Genomic DNA, 16,941 nt, shown 5'->3' with positions numbered 1-16,941 from the left:
GGATGGAGATAAGCAGTTAAGTTGTTCTTTAAACTCCTGAGTCACTGTTTGTTTTGAAAAGAAATTTGCTAGAGCATTAGTTGGTGGATCCTGTTGGCTTTCATAAATCCATTTTTGATGTTATATTTTCACAGAGCTTAAGGTATTGCACTAACTTTGAATGTTCACCAATAACAAATAGGCCATATGGCTGAGGTTTTCCATATGCAGAGTAAATTCTGAAAAGAAATCCAAAATTTTATCTCTTAAACTCAAATCACCTTTATTGGATGACGGTGTAAGCATAGGTTCTCAGGCTTGCTTGCACATGATAAAACTGATTTTATTTTCTACTTATAATAATCAAGGAAGTAAACTTTGGAATCAAATACTAAATTGTATCTAGTACAGAATTGAATTATTTTCCAAATGCAGATATTAAAGATGTACACACACACACACACACACACACACACACACACACACACACACACACTGCTTTTTGAAAGTTGTGAATATGCCCACGAAGTCAGGAACTCTCAAAGCTGAATAAATCAATACACATATGCATTATAAATCCATGGAAAGATTGCTTACTCCATCCTGTGAAGTAGTGCCCCCTGACAGGAGAATGGATTAAATAACGTAAATATAAGTAAATGTTCTTCAATCCTTCTTCTCATTTGAATAGAATGGCCATCAATGCTCATATGTTTCAGTGCTTGATTTCTAGTTGGTAGAACTTTTGTGGGAAGAATGGGAACACATAAGCTTGTTGAAGGAAGAGTTTCAAAAGCACGTGCCAGGTGCAGTCTCTCTCACTCTGCCTCCATCTTGTGCATAGACATAAGCTGCTAAGTAACGCTCCAGTGCGGGGCTTGCATATTTCCATCCTACCATCTATGATGATCATGTACATACCCACTGGAAGTATAAGCAAGCCCCCATGTAAATACTTTATTTTATGTTTCTTTGGTCATGGTTTCTCTGCAGCAATAGAAAGGTACCAAAGATAATACCTGATTGATTTGGTTTAGTTTCAGATAGTCCAGGCTGTCCTCCAACTTTTTATAAAGCTGAGGGTGACCTTCAACTACCAATTCTTCTTCTTTTACCTCCCCAGTACTGTGTATTGGGATTATAGGCATACATTACTACACATGATTTGCATGATACTGGGGAGGACCCAGGTATGCCTGCATGCTTGACATGCATGTACAAACTGATCCATTTCCCGAGCTGCATTCATTACTCTGTCCATGCGACTCAGCTAGAGTATGAATGCTAACTTAGGTTTTGAGTTCCTTTCTAAATTCCATTCCATGGAAGTCTGAGTAGGTACAGGATTATATTTCCAACCCACTAAGTTCGTATGAAAAATGATAATGATCAGTTGAGTAAAGACAGTGGCTCATTATCCCAAATGCCTGGATGTTGAAGCAGGGGTTGCTAAGTTCAAGACAAGACTGTGAAATATAGTTATAGACTAGCACAAGCTGTCTGTATCAGATTAATCATGATCATAATAGTAATGTTTAGTGTATTAAACATATAGGGCATGAACTTCCATGGACTTTTCATCTTATGGAGAGCTAGACAGCAAGTAGAGACAGGGGCACAATTAGGGAAAAAAAAAAAAAAAAGAAATGGTAATGACAAACTGATAAGTAATGCCAGTGCTTCGGAGATTTATAAAGGAAATTGAAACCCACTCAGAGTGTCATGTTATATTCCTTTCTATTTGCATGTTCAGTGGTCAAAGATAAGATATGATGCTACAAAATTTCAATGTTTATATTTTGAAACTACATGTTTAATTTTAAAAGAAAAATATAATTGAACTAGCAAAGCTGTTGTTTCTAAGTGTTTTGACACCTTGTCTCAGCTTTCCATTTGCAATCTCAATATGCAAATATATTCATGCATGTTACATTTCCTGTCTTGTTACCTTACAAGCACACATGAAAGCTCATATAAATTAAATAGTCTTTATTTATTCACATTTTCTACTCATATCTTTTCTATGTCAGCATATAGAAGAAGAAAATCTTCCACAATTACGAAAAAAACACATGGAGTGTTGTTGTGACCCTTGTTTGAAAAGCAGCATGGCTTTCATATTTCCTAAGTTTTTCAGGCTTGGAATGAATGTGTACTGTTTAATACCTAAATAACTTTAACTTGTGGTTGAGCATACTATGACAAAATATGATGGTAAATGAAAAGGGTAATAACAGTATGATGTGGATACCAGCCAGTTTGGATTTTATTGTTATGTGAGATAGCTGAAAAAAACTTTTGTCACATTAATCTTCAGCCCTAATAAATATTAACCTAATGGCGTTGGGTTGAGCTTTGCCCATTAAAAGATTATTTCAACTTTCAGGTTCTTAAATACCTCCTGTAAAAATTGAGTGTTGAGATTATCTTTCTTTAGGGAGAGGGGTGACTTTGTACTCTGTAAAAAATAAACAATGGGGGCTCTTCACTTTGTTCCAAAGGGGAATGAGAAAAGGGATGATTTGAGCATGATTAAAGTGAGCTTCTCCTTCCTTGGTAGCTATATGCTACAGAGAAGGATCCTGTTCCAGGAAAATAGAAGCAAATCTACCATTAGTCTCATACTGAGTCTTTCAATTCCCCCAAACTGAAATATGTAATAAATGAGCATGCAAGTTAGCCAAGATCTTTGTCTATGGTGTGACCTTTTGATTTAATCCCCTAAATAAGGCAGGAAAAAAAATTAGTCAAAATTATACTTGATCCTTCCTAGATGACAACTTGAAGTACTGTGGATATGGTAGAAAGGAAGTTGGGAAATGGTGGAAAAGAAGGTAAGAAGCTAGGAAGACAGACATACAGAAGACAGTGTTATGGGCTTGTTTTTCTGGAAGTTAGACAGGTGATGACTTCTGATGGGGAAATAGTAATTTATGTTTCCCAACAGTGCTTCTGAGTCACAAGAACAGAAGACCTTCAGTGTTGTTTCCAAATCTTTTGTATTAAATTAGGCTGAAGCCACCAGTGAGTCATGCACCATAGAACATTTACTCTAAATGAATTTTAATTATATTAATTCAACTTTTCAGGGTATTTGTTAAGTGAAATTATAAATCTCATCATTTTATTGCACTAGGAAATGTTTTATTATATTATGCTACCTTTGATAGTAATTAATTAAATGAATAAGGGTAGGCAGGTTTATTTTTAAGCAAATAGATACAATCCGTTTGGTTTTATTATTATATGAAGGAAATCTCTTCTACAGATTTTTCATTAACATTGCAAACATGATAGATATAAGCAATAATAAGACATTCTAAAAAACATCACGAGCATATGAACATGAATGACATAGCTATCTTTTCCTAGCTACATGTATCTTTTAAGACATAAAAACTATGCCATTCAGTCTGAGTATTCATAGGGACAGGATCATGCATTCTGTCTGAAGATTCGAGAGGGGTTACAGAGAGTGTGCACCGGCCCCAATCACAGTCAGCAGATACAGAGGCAGCTCCAGGTTCCTTGAAAAATTATTCAGGGGACAAGCCAAGACTCTGGACTTCAACACAGCAGGAACAGAGTTTTAGCTGGTACAACTCCTCCCCTGCTGGGAGTCCCATAGAATGTCCTGACAAACTCCACACCTGGCCCGGGGCTCAATGAACCAACATGTAGTAATCCCTCAACTGACCACAAACAAGGCAGAGATGACTGACCTTGTGGCAACTCCTGAGATTAAGCCAGAAAGTAGTACTGTGTCTCCTGAGCTGAAAACAACTGAGAAAAAAAAAAATGTGGCTTTGAAAATCCCTAACAATAAACCTCAGGCACAGGAGCAGATTATTAGAGCCTGGACATCGTCCATCACTGGGAGCCAGGGATACCCCTGTTTAGGTGGCACAGTGTCGGGGTACAAAGGTTAGAAATGCGTACGCAGCCGTACCTGAAGGAGCTGAGCAGGATGATAAACCAGACTCTGGACTGACTCATGAGCTCCATAGTCCCCCCAAGAAGGGTCCCAGAGCTTGCACAGGAGTACAACCCAGGTGCGATCACTGCCACCCACAGTCCCCTTTCCCCCATCCATTCCTTTGCCTGGACCAGAGGAAACAACAGGAACACACAAAAGAAAGAGACAGAAATCAACTCAGGTGCCAGAGCCTGAACTTGAAAGTATTGAATCTCCAGATGCTCCGCTGGTGAAATTGGCCAGATTCACATTCAAACAGAAGACAAAACAGAGCCACTGCTCTGGAAGCCACAGCCCTGTGCCTCCCAGCTCTACTAAAACCACAGCCAATAGCTGTACAATCCCACAACCAAGAACAGGAAAAAAAAAAAAAAAAAAAAAAAGCGGCTGTGCCTGTGGAGGGCCCAGGAAAGTTGAGGACGACCTCAGGAGATGGATGCTCAGACCAGCTGCAGGGGAAAACAAGGATGCTCTCAGGGCAGCAGACAGGAGTCAACCAGGAGAGGAGGAGGGCCAGGGGCCTGGAAGAAGGGCTATTCATCCTGAACTGGAGCTTGGAAACCAGGCTGGGCATTCTCATCCAGCTTGTGAGACCTACAGAAGGGAGGTGGTTTCCTGCGATAATAAAAGCAGCAAGGTTCATGCAGGCACATTACCAGACTGGCAACCTTCTCCTTCGCTTCCCTGCCAGAATCCACATCAGAATCCCTCCCTCCTCAAAGGAAGTACCATGGGGAGAGAAGACGCATGCCTCCAGCAGCCACAGTTCCAGTGCTTGGCCAGCAAAGGCAGACATTCCCCCTGCAGCCATCTACCGAGAGAGAGAACCTGTCCACACATTCCCTCTTCATTCTATCAGAACTAGATGACTAAGCATCACATTTTGACTGGGATGAAGAAATGAGAAAAAAAAAAAAAAAAAAAAAAAAGCCATGATTGTGAAAAGTGGTCAGTCCAGAATTGTCTTTCCCAACTCAACCGAGTGCTTTCAAAGGACGGTGCGGTGTCTACATTTTCCTTTTTTTGGAGAAAATGCAATAGTATGTTTGGTTAGACAAACAATTTTGCTTCTTCATGTCCAATGAGTTTAGAAAATTTTGCATCTGTATTTAAGCAGAATTTTGATTAGCTAATAAACTTTGGCACATCTTTCTTTGTGCTGAGTGTTCCGAGTCTTTTTTCTCATGTATTAATTTTATCATAAGCCACCTTATGTTTTGCACATTTTGAAGTCAAAGACATGAGATTCATGTTGGCCTTAGTCATTTTATATTAATTCTCTTTATTGATATTGGGATTTTATGCAGACATTCAGAAATACAGCATCTACTCTCTGACCAAATTACAAAATAAAAGGGAGTTAGAGAGTACATTTTCTAAGAGATCAGATGGGTCCTTGACTCATCTACCTTTGCATCACACGGAAAAGGTTAAGATACATAGTCTTGCCTTTGATTAAATTTTAACAGTAATTATTAAGAATGTCATCATGAATGTCACTAAGTTCAGTGCAGCATTAGCTGTACAGTACAATAGTAGCAAGGAGGAGGCCGTAGATGTAGGCAGCACCAACAAAACACAAGCGCAGTGAGGTCACCACTGCCAGGGCACCTGAAGACTCCAGAGGCAGCTGGAGCAAGAATGCCAAGGTGCGGATGTGAGAATAGGACTCTGAGGATCTGCACATAGGAAAACAGAAAAGGTTTAAAAGCCATGACCTCAGATTTTACGGCCTCAAGGTCTATTACATTTATTGCATGTGGCATAGAGTCCCAACATCTAAGACCTGTCTGAGATCTGTAATACAAGAAGAGGTTGCATACTACTCAATACTGTGTTCTGCAGCTTCTACACAATGAAGGTTAGAGCCTGAGGATTATAATAACTGTTGAAGTAGGGTAATAGGAGTCTGATTGTCAAGATACACAAGTCTGGTTCCTAAAATCTCCTACTATGTGCCACCTTCAAAATATTCTTCTCATGATGCTGACAGCAATTGATTTTAGTACACAAATTCATTGGGATGTAAAAGGTACCTAAGGCACAGTACAGTTTTACACCGTTAGTGTTCTTGGACTATGTCCTCCAAAGGTAGTGTGCATATTTTGGATCCATTAGAACTCATTTTGATAGAAATTTTGATTCCAAGATTTTTATTTGCACTTAGATTTGATACAGAGTATAGTAAAATATAGGTTGATGAACAGTAGTTTTACTGAACAGACATAAAAGGTTTTCTATTTAATACTTTGATTTCATTTTTGGAAGAATGTGGAAAGTGATTTTTCAGGAGATGTTTCTTTGCTTCTCCCTTGAGTTTCAGAGACTGAGCTAACATGGTCAGGTTCGAAAGGGAAGTCCTTTTTCCTCTTCCGACATCTCTCCTGCCCGTTGCAGATAAAGGCTTTCTCTAATTTAATTGATAGTACTAAGTTTCCCACTTAATAGTTTCAATGTATCTTAAGGATCTCATCCATGAATACACTTCATAAAAGTTATCTGTAGTTACATCTTGCCATGTTGCTTTTAATTAGAGTCTACACTATCCTGGGAGAATGGAGAAGATGAGAATGGGATCAAAGAACTGGAGTATATCAATAACTGGTGACTAGAGTGTGCTTGTTAGAGGTCAAATGTTTGTCTCACGATCCTGAGTCCAAGAGAAAATAATGAGAACAATCTGATTAGTAAGAGACTTGATAAAATAACAAGCCTGGATTCTTTAGAATGTAAAGGTCATGGGATACAAAGTTAGACTTTGAAGAACATGTGCCAGATTAAGGAATGCTGAATTGAGATAGTGTCTTGCTGCAATACGGGATTCTAAAACAGAGTGCAGACTGTTAGCATGTAGCTTTTGTGGACATTATTTTGCAAATAGTAAATTTACAATTTGCAAATATATTGTAAATTGATGGAACTTCACCATGTAACATAGATTAGATAATTGTATAACATCCTTTATAAACATTGTGTATACATTTAGACTTTAAAAATACGTTGTGGCACATATGTTACTGTACTTGTAATAAAAGAATATATCTATATTAGATTCGCAAATGGTTCAGAAAACAAATTTAACACAGTAGAAATATAGAAATGGGCAGAGTGTAAGTCGAGTAGCAGAACCAAGAAGCAGCTTACCAATGACTAAGCTACTTATGGAATATTTCAATATACCTGCTCTATTTTTAGAGCCGTCCTCCACACTGCAATTAGAGCAAAGAGGACTTTGAATCCAACAGTCATTCATCCATATACTCAACCTCTCAAGATACTTTTATTGGGTTCCAACTTTGTGCCAGCTTTATTCATCAATGGCATACCACACTACAAGATGGAATCCATTTTTAAACACCTTTTGGCAATGTTTTAGCTAATCTTCACTGAATTATTAGTAAATTAAATGTTGATACATTCTATCAAGAAAATAATTGTGGCCATACTGCAGTCTTAATAGTAAGTGGAAACTTTACTGTATTTTTCATATAGTGCTGATATGAAATGAGTTTATGTCAGATTGTGTATTTATATTCTGCATGCAATATTCTTTTTCCTCTCTCCTTTTTCCTATCAGATGTTGACATGGTGTCTCCACATCTATCAAATACAATACACCCTCTTCAGTGGGACAATAACAAATTGGACAAACAACCATGGGTCTTTGAACCACATAAATTTTCATAATTTGGTGAAGAGAAAAATACGTTTACTAAAATTAATATTCTGTAGCATTTATACACATGCATATAATAATGGAATATTATGGCATAGGTTGGAATTAAATTATTTTATATATGTTTTATTTTATGCATCTGTGTGCCTGCATGTATTATGATCACATAAGTGCATGTTCCTGCAAAAGTCAGAAAAGTGCCTTTTCATTTTTGGAATTACCTTATCATGCTAGAGTTTGAAAATTACAAGTGCTCAGGGCACCTAGTGCTAGTGCTGGGAACTGAACTTTTTTCCTCTGCAAGAACAGCAAGTGTTCTTAATCACTGAGATTTCTCTCCTACCTCAAAAGAGTCACGTTCTGAAACACACTACCACCTGTCTAAACATAAAAGCTGCAGTTCAAATGAAACAAAAGGACAGAACATGCTTGCTGTGCATAGCACAGTAGAATAGAGGCTACAAATGATTTGGAGGACACTTTCCGTTAGTGTTCAATGAGTACAAGTATTTTGTTTGAAATGATAAAAAACAAAACAAAACAAAAAAACCTGGTATGTATTATTACTCAGCATTGTTTTTATAGATAATGCCACAGAATTAAGCATTTAAAAAGCTTACAATAGAAAAATTGTATGCTGTGTTGATTTCACTACAAAGAAAACAATTCACATTTACGAATGGCATGTGATCTGGGGCATATTAAGCAATTGTTTCTGACTTCACTATTCTGCCCTGTTAAGCAAAAATGACAGTTCTTATCTTGTAGTGCTTTAGGAGGTAATAAATTTATTGCATAATCCATTTAATCTGTCACACATGGTTGTATGGACCATGGCATCCTTGTATGGTAATATTCAGAGCAGTAAGAAAAGGTGATGGAATTTCTCATCATATGGTCATGCTCCTACTATAGGATTTTCAACATCATTGTGAAACAGTGCTTACGCCCTGCCTCCAATCTGGCAATTTGAAAGAGAAAATGTGTCTAGGACATGTTTAAAGTTATAATCATTTATTAAACTTTCATAGTGATATTGTCTCATTAAGATGTGAAAATTCTTGGAAGAAATATATTTTCTAGTTGGCAAGAGACTAGCATGGTTTTGCGTATATTCCCACTGAAGCCTATTTAGACCTCTTTTATTTCTTTAATGTTCACTCAGCTGTAACTTCCCTAAGGACTTTTACTTCTTATTTTGGACTGATATTTAAATTATTTCAGAATTTTTGTAATTATAATTTCATGCCTGTTTTAAAAAGGAGAAACACCTTCCCCAATGTTTATCAGCACTGTTCCAACAAAATTCCATCATGTCATTATTCGTTCAGAAGCATTTATTGCTAATTTAATGATGATATAGATTTCCCTTATTACTTTTAGATTGCTCTAACAATAATTCTTGAACACTAAAATCTTGAAATCTCCACTTCTGGAGAGAGCTCAGCAGTTGCTTAAATGTGATTTCTACTCTTTCAGTGCACCTGGGTTTAGTTCCCAGAATCCATGTGTGGGGGCATAATTTCTGTAAATCCTGTGCTGTGAATCTGAGGTCCTCTCCTGGCCTCCATGGGTAGTTCATTCATTTGGAACTCAGATATAGATTAAAAAACAAATAAGCATTAGAAAACAAAACTATGACTACAGTTGGAAGGAGCCATGATGGTGGTGTTTACTGCTAGAGACACAGTGGATCCGAGGAGAGCAGAGCTGAAATTGAGATAGACCAAAGTCTCATGCAAACAGCCAACTTTATTCAGGGCATCAGACATTTATACTGAGGGTTAAGGAGAATCAGTTGTGTAAAATGTATAATCACAAGGAAAAGCCACAGGTGGCAAAAACATGTTTTCCATGGGGGCATATAAGCAAATAGCAATAGCCAGTTGTAATGAATAATCTGCTTATTTTCTTGTGTTACACCTGGGTGGAGCATAAAACCACAATCTAAGAACAGTTCCATGTTTAGGAGAAACGGGCCTCAAGACTGTCTTGTTTTCTATGAGTGTTCTCACAGCACTCAGGGTTCTGCTCACATGGATCCAGCCTTGCACCATGCCCCAACATTATGCCCATTTGTTTTTAAAATCAGGATATTCAGACTGGTTGTGAAAAGAAAAATTATTAATAGAGTGATGAATATCTGGATCATGAGTCTGTCCTATACCCTCAGGTGAACCATCAGTAAAATAAATATCTGCCTGTGGAATGGGAGAATGGACAATTTTTGTAATTGTAATCCATAAAAGAAAACCCTATATCTTACTGGCTGGATAATAATTCCCTAACCTTCCATAGTAATCTGTGAATAAAATTTGAAAATACATAGAGTTCAGTGTTGTTCTTAAAGACTGTTAGTTAAGGGTGTTATAATACAGCAAGGGTGTGTTCCATATAAATGTTGACATCAGGTCCTCCCCTGAATTGCTAATTGAACAAGAAGGGTAAGGCAAGCAGTTACTATTTTATGGCCCTTATTGTATAAATAAATCCATTCAATGTTTTATCCTTCTGTGCTATAATCCCTGCAGCAGACAATTCAATAGGGAAAATAAGTCAGTTTAAAGGATGTAAAGGATGCCCATGATAATCAAATGCTTAATTTAGTCTGGATTTGTAAATGAATTTCTTTTTCCATGCCATGCTCTGGCTTGCCTACTTTATAAAGTTCACATTTTCATAGACTTTCCTAGGTCCTCATTAAAAAGTGGAGAGAATTCAAGGTTAGATTGCTTATCAAATTCCCAATGCCTTCAGGGTCATCTTCAGGCAATAAAGGGTTCATATTTAAAATGGCATAGCTGGTGGTGATGCTTTTTTCACCTTCAATTTTGCCTGTGCTGGGAAAATAAAAATCTTGTTTTTACATCTTTTATCAATTGTAAGATTTGATTACCCAGTTTGCATTCATACAAGAAATTAGTCATCCTTTCTACTTGATTAATTTCCTACTCATTAAATATTTCTTAAATATTTTGATAACTATGCAAATTAATGCCCAGGTTACCCCAAATTAAACAGGTTTGTATGCTATTTCCATATTCTTTTGGACTATCCCAATCTTCTTCAACTAAAATGCCTTCTTATTTAAAGTAGGGATTATAACAATGAACAACTTGTAGCCAATCTAATAACTGGGATTTTGGTACTTATTGTCCTCCTTTAAAATATTACGCACAAACTTTACATAAGGCAAAGCCTTCTGTGGTTTCTGGCCCATTATTCTCACTTCACTTCTGTGAGACGTCCCACTTTCTTATCTTAGAGCCAACATGAGTTCCCGTATTCATGACACCTCTTGTTTCCTAGGAATAGTGGTAGTGGGAACAGGGAAGGTAGCGCCAAAAAAATGAGGCAGACTAAAGTCTCATGCAATAGCCAGTTTTTATCAGAGCATCTATATACTATATATACTCTGAGGCATAGCAACAAATAAAAACAGCCAGTTGTAATGAATAATCTGAAGTAAACTCACTTTTATGTGTTACACCTGGGAGCAGCACAAAAACACATTTCAAGAACAACATCATGTTTTTAAAAACTAAGGCTCACAAGGCTCCTGTCTTATTTTCTTGGAGTTTTCTCAGAAGCACTCAGAATTCTCCTCACAAGTTTTCATTCCTGGAAATGTGGGGAGAGTAGTGTGGGGTGTACATGAATAAAACACATTCCTCTCAAGATTTAATTTACAAAGATGAAATTAGAAATTAGAAACAAAAAAGGAATGGATAAATGGATCATATCTTCTTACCAAAACCCATACACCTGTAATTGTACAGCAACCTGCAATGTAATCTATAGATTTTACTTTACAATACTTAGCCTATACTGGTTTTCAGTGATGACAAACACAAACCCATAGAGATTCTATGAGGAAAACTGTAAATAGTTCGGCAAGATGGAGAACAGTCTTACTCTGAAGTCTGGAGTAATTTATGGTAAACCTAAAGTTGTTCTAGAACTAAAATATGACAAAAATGTACATTGAAACAAAGAGAAGAAAACTGTGTCTATGTTTCTCTGCCTAAAAGGCAGATTTCATTGGAATCCGGGTAAGTGTTTTGTTTTGCCACAGGAGCACTATAATGAGACAGAAGAGACACCATGTGCTAACTGTAGTCCAGACATGCTTTGATTACCTAAAACCTGTGAATCTTGATACATTAATTGAGTTATAATAACATTTCTTGAAACTGATCAATTGATGTGTAATATTTATGCACTTGTAGCCAAAACTTAACATAAGTGATTGGAATAGACAGGGTACTTGCACAAATTATAATACAATGCCAAGCATGTGTTCTATGTGGCCTCTTGGGTCAGCCCTTGTGTAGTCTACTGTTACTGCAAAGAAGCCAAGAGGAAGGTTTTAATTCATACCTCATCATAAAGATGTGTGTAATGATTGTTTTTGTCATTTGAGAAAGCAAATTTAAAAGTACTTATGTCCAAAAGTAGTGAGTGAAGAATGAAGTATCATACTATTAAGTGATTCACCACATCATCAACATACCAGTGTGTTGCACACATGTGGGTGTGTGTGCATACCCAGTTGCTCAACAACATACACAGGTGATTGCACACACACATACCTACACACACACACATTCACACAGACCAAGAATGCAAAAATTACTTCAGGCTTCTATTCAAGAATATTGAGTATTTACATAGTTAACAGAAAGAAATGAGACACTTCCTTCTGACAATTTGTCATGAAAGTTATCATCCTGCAATTTGAATTTAGGCTTTTAGTTGGGTTGTTTAATATGGGGATCTCTGTGTCAGTTAACTGAATCACACAGCTTTTTATGCATACGATTGACTGTACTATGTATCTCTATATCTAGAAGAATGTTGGTGAGATTTTATATACCAACAAAAGGTCAAAAAATTAGCATCTTTCGGAAACACATCCCTACATACTTCTGAATAATCTGTGAGAATAAATTTGTGGGATGGCAGAGGCATGAAGGCACACAATTTGGAGGGAAATGAGCAATGGTGTTCTATATTGACCTGTTAATAGAAAGAAGAGACAGGTTCTACTGTTGCTACGCTAGGCATTCATTTCATGCATGCTTTATCTCTGTATTGAGAAAACTGAGTCAGATTACCAACTCTCTTCAGTTCATTGAAAAGTACTTTCAGGTGGCCCCGTTTGCTCCTCTATTTCTGAGCTGGAGTACAGGAGGGGGAATTGGGTTTCTGTGGCTGAAGAAAGACCTTAGAACAGTCATGCTCGCCCCAGTGAAGATGTGTGTGCCAGAAGTATGAATGAATATTAAGGCTATGAGGCATGTTGGACACCAGTATCATCTACCATTGCTAACACCATATCAACTCCAGTGTGATCAAAATATTAATCTCATTGCTTTTCCTACTGATGCTACAGTTTAAACTAAATTCCACAGAAATTTTGAGAGTGGTATCCATGTATTTATTTAAATCAAAAGCTATAAGATAAATAAAAGAAAATATTTTAAATTATTTTGAAATATTGAAGGTATTCAACAGTTATCCTTGGGGATTAATTAATTCTTTCTTAAAAAAGGACTCAAGGCATCCCTTTTCCAAACTACTTAATGCAACCAAACATCCAGAAAAAAAATAATTGGGAGAACATAGTGTGGGATTTTATGTTGTCACAAAACAATCCATCAGTATATTCATGTAAATTGAGGTTAAATGTGAGTATTACTTATTTAAAGGCTTTTGATGTAATGTTACAAATAGGTTTTCCCTGCTGGCCTGGGCCCACCATGGCGCCAGCCCCTATTAACACACAAGGAATCTGTATTTCATATAATTTTGGTGGCCAGTTACTTGCTTTTTATTGGCTAGTTCTGTCTTAATTATTAACCCATTTTTATTAATTTAAGTACTTCCATGAGGTCTTATCTTACCTGAGAGAGGGGCCCGGCAGTTCTGCTCTCTCCAATCTCTCCATCTTGAATCTCCCCCCAAATGCTTCCTCTTTCCTCCTTGTCTCCTAGTCCCACCTATCTTGCTTTTCTATTGGCCAACAGTGCTTTATTCATTAACCAATACAAGAAACATATTTACAGAATGACATCGCCCATCAATGTAATGAGTAGATACTCTTTAACTTGATAAGGTCTGGTTAAGATCATTTTTACCTCAGATCTGCTTGAGAATGTTAAGCAATTCTGGCTGAACAATGTGATGCAGAAACACATAGTGGAGGTTACCTAAGGTCCCTGTACTGGCTCATTTCACTTTCAACCTCGCTGGATTTGGGATCCAGGAGACACATCTCTGCTCATCTTTGAGGGAGACTACAGAGAAATTTGAATGAGGAAAGGACATGCACCCTTAATGAGGAACAGCACCATCCCACTGGGCTGTAATCCTGAACACACACACACACACACACACACACACACACACACACACACAAACACACACACACACACACAAAAGGAGACAAAGAGGGAGCTAGCTGGAGGTCAGCTCATAGCCTGCTCCTTCTTCATGGGGGATCAGCAGCATGATCCCACTACCATATGTGTGCCGTGCTGCTCAATCACAAAGCACAATGTGCTCTTCAACCATGATTTCTGCTTCCCTTACATTGCTATTGTGGGATATTTGCTTCCATCAACAAGAGTAATTAATGTGGAGTCTAAGGTGGTAATGAAACTACTTTATAGTCTGCAGGCCCATAACAACTATGCTGAGTCCTTCTGCTTACGTCTCTATCTTTTCGCACTGAATTTGTGTACGTCATACATTGTTGTAGTGTGTATAGAGTGAGGTGCTACAGGTGGAGTATTTTCTACATCAATTAGCATGTGGCAGAAAATGTGGAGTGTGTCTGTGTGGACTAATTATGATGATGAAGATTTTCCCCCACTAATAAAAAACGTACTTGTCCCTTTAAGCTTGAGTTTACACAATTAAGTTCCTGTAACTAAGAAGGAATTGATCCTTAATTACCAGCTTGCAATGATGTTTTTGTTTGTTTGATTTGCTGCACTTTCTCAATGTCTTGGTGCTCAGGATTAAAAGGCTGTGAGAATTCTCAGCACATGGCACAATGATGAACTGCACGCCCAGCTTTCAGGATCTCATTGGAATTTGACAGATTATTGTTTTGACAGAAGATAAATGGGCAAACATTTGCAATAGTACTGATAAATGTATTTTGTGCTTCAAAGGGCATTTAACCTTTCTCCCCATTGTCGGATTCATCTCATCTTTGATGTCTATTAACATGGGTGTTTCTGATAATTACCTTAAAATGCCACATAATGATTTATTAGCAATCTGTTTTTTTTCTATCTGATTTGTTCTATTACACTGAATTTTAAAGAAACAGAAAAATGCCTTCAAAGAGATTTTCATTTATCTAAGGGTTGCTTCCCTTTTATTACTGATTCATTTTTTTTTTTTTTGTTCTAAGTTCCAGGATAGCTCAGATAAAAACTGTTTCATTGTAAAACTGCTCTGTACATAATAAAAATGGAAGATTAGGTCTTGTATATTTTGAATAGCCATGGATGTTTCAATGATTAATTTACAGTAAAGTCTATACTTTCTCACAATTTTATCATTATATCTGTGTATGATTTCCAGTGCTTAAGTAGGTATACTAATACATTTGATTTCTAAAAATAATAAAACATGCAAATGAAATGCTACAATGGAATGTGTGGTGATTAACAGTGGGAAATATCTAAGAACACTGAAAACGTTAATATAAAATGAGCATTATTTTGACTAATGACTGTAGAGAATGTTCAAAATAATTTTCCTAGAGAGCAATAAAAGTTATGTTATCAGCAGTTAATTAAAAGTATAAAATTTAAATGGTAGGTTATAAAATGACTTGATAGACTTATGAAAAAATGCCTACTTAAACTTGAAAAAAATGTTAAAAATCAAAATAAGAACTCAAAAATGAAGCTTGTCATTCTTCTGAATTGGAAGGATTGCCATATGTCTGAAGTCAGCGTGAACTATATATGGTGAGAAGCTGTTTTATAAATAGAAATAAAAAATGGAAAATGTTCTCCCCCCTTTCTCTCCCTCTCTTTCTCTTTCTCTTTTCTATAAAAGAGGCAGCCATTATAGGTTGGAAGAGAAAACTGAACCTAAAGAAATGACCAGAGACCTACAAGACTGACCCCAACTAACAATTTGAGCAACCTTGGAAAGGCTACTATAAATGTACTTCCTTGATAATAAGAACATCGACTAACTTAACCACCATCACGGAGGCCTCATCTAGTAGCTGATGGAAACAAAAGCAAACACCCACAACTAAACACCGATCCGAACTAGAATCCAGATGCAGAGAAGGAGGACAAGACCAGGCTTCAGAAACACAGAGACAGCTGAAGGAGGAGCTAACAGGCCCCCAGACTGATAGCTGGGAATCCAGCATGGGACTGACTCAGACCCCCTGAACATGGGTCTCAGTTAGAAGGCCTGGGCAGTCTAAGGATCCTCTGAGAGTGGAACCAGGATGTATCCCTGGTGCACAAAAGGACTTAGGGGGCACATTCCCCATGGAGGGATAACTGCCTTAACCTACAGACAGGAGAGAAGTCCTAGTCCCTACTCCAAATGACTTGACAGATTTAGATGACCCCTCCTGGAGGGCATCACCCTACATGTGTAGTGGGGGGGATTGGAGGGGAGGGTGGTCGGGCTGCATGTGAGGGTGGGAGAGATGGAAAGAGGGAGAGAGAGGGAACTGGGATCGATATGTAAAATAAAAATAAAAAACATAAATTATTATAAAAAAATGGGAAATGTAAGAGCATAAAAAGATAGGCTACAAAGTCAGCATTTTGGCACGATTGAAAATTACCATCCAGAACACAGTGAATTGAGCTATGTATAACACTTATGACTCCATTGCTGAGCTTTCAGACAAATTTCTAGGGACATAAAGAAAAACACACTATATGGCTTTTGCTTCATGAATATAAGACAAAATATTGAAATTGACTCTTTATATTTTTACCTTTTATTTATTTTGTGTGGATGGGTGTATACTTGGGAGGTACATGCATGTCAAGTGTACATATTGAATTCGGATGACAACACATGACTGTCCTCTTTCTCCATGCCCTGTCCCAACCATCTATTCATTCATTCTCTCTTTCATGAAGAAAGTTTATGAGAAATGATGTAGAAGAAAATTCAGTTTTTACAAGGAGAGCCCTGTGCACAGAGAACATTAGATTGCAAGAGCTTGACATAATTCATCCCATCAGTCAGCCAGTGTGAGTCGGCACTGATGTTCATCCTCTCTTGTACGGGTTTGCTGATGGGGCTG

The 16,941-nt window shown here is 37.3% G+C and overlaps 1 pseudogene; it reads left to right on the top strand.

Annotated features, from left to right (window-relative positions):
* Positions 1-4,891, top strand: part of LOC127233154 (DNA helicase MCM9-like) — a 51,759-nt pseudogene extending 46,868 nt beyond the window's left edge.
* The last annotated feature ends 12,050 nt before the right edge of the window (positions 4,892-16,941 follow it).

This window comes from Phodopus roborovskii, unplaced genomic scaffold (genome assembly GCF_943737965.1).
Source record: "Phodopus roborovskii unplaced genomic scaffold, PHOROB, whole genome shotgun sequence".
Lineage (NCBI taxonomy): Eukaryota > Metazoa > Chordata > Mammalia > Rodentia > Cricetidae > Phodopus > Phodopus roborovskii.
The sequence above is the reverse complement of the archived record's forward strand: the minus strand, read 5'-3'. Positions and strand labels throughout refer to the sequence as shown.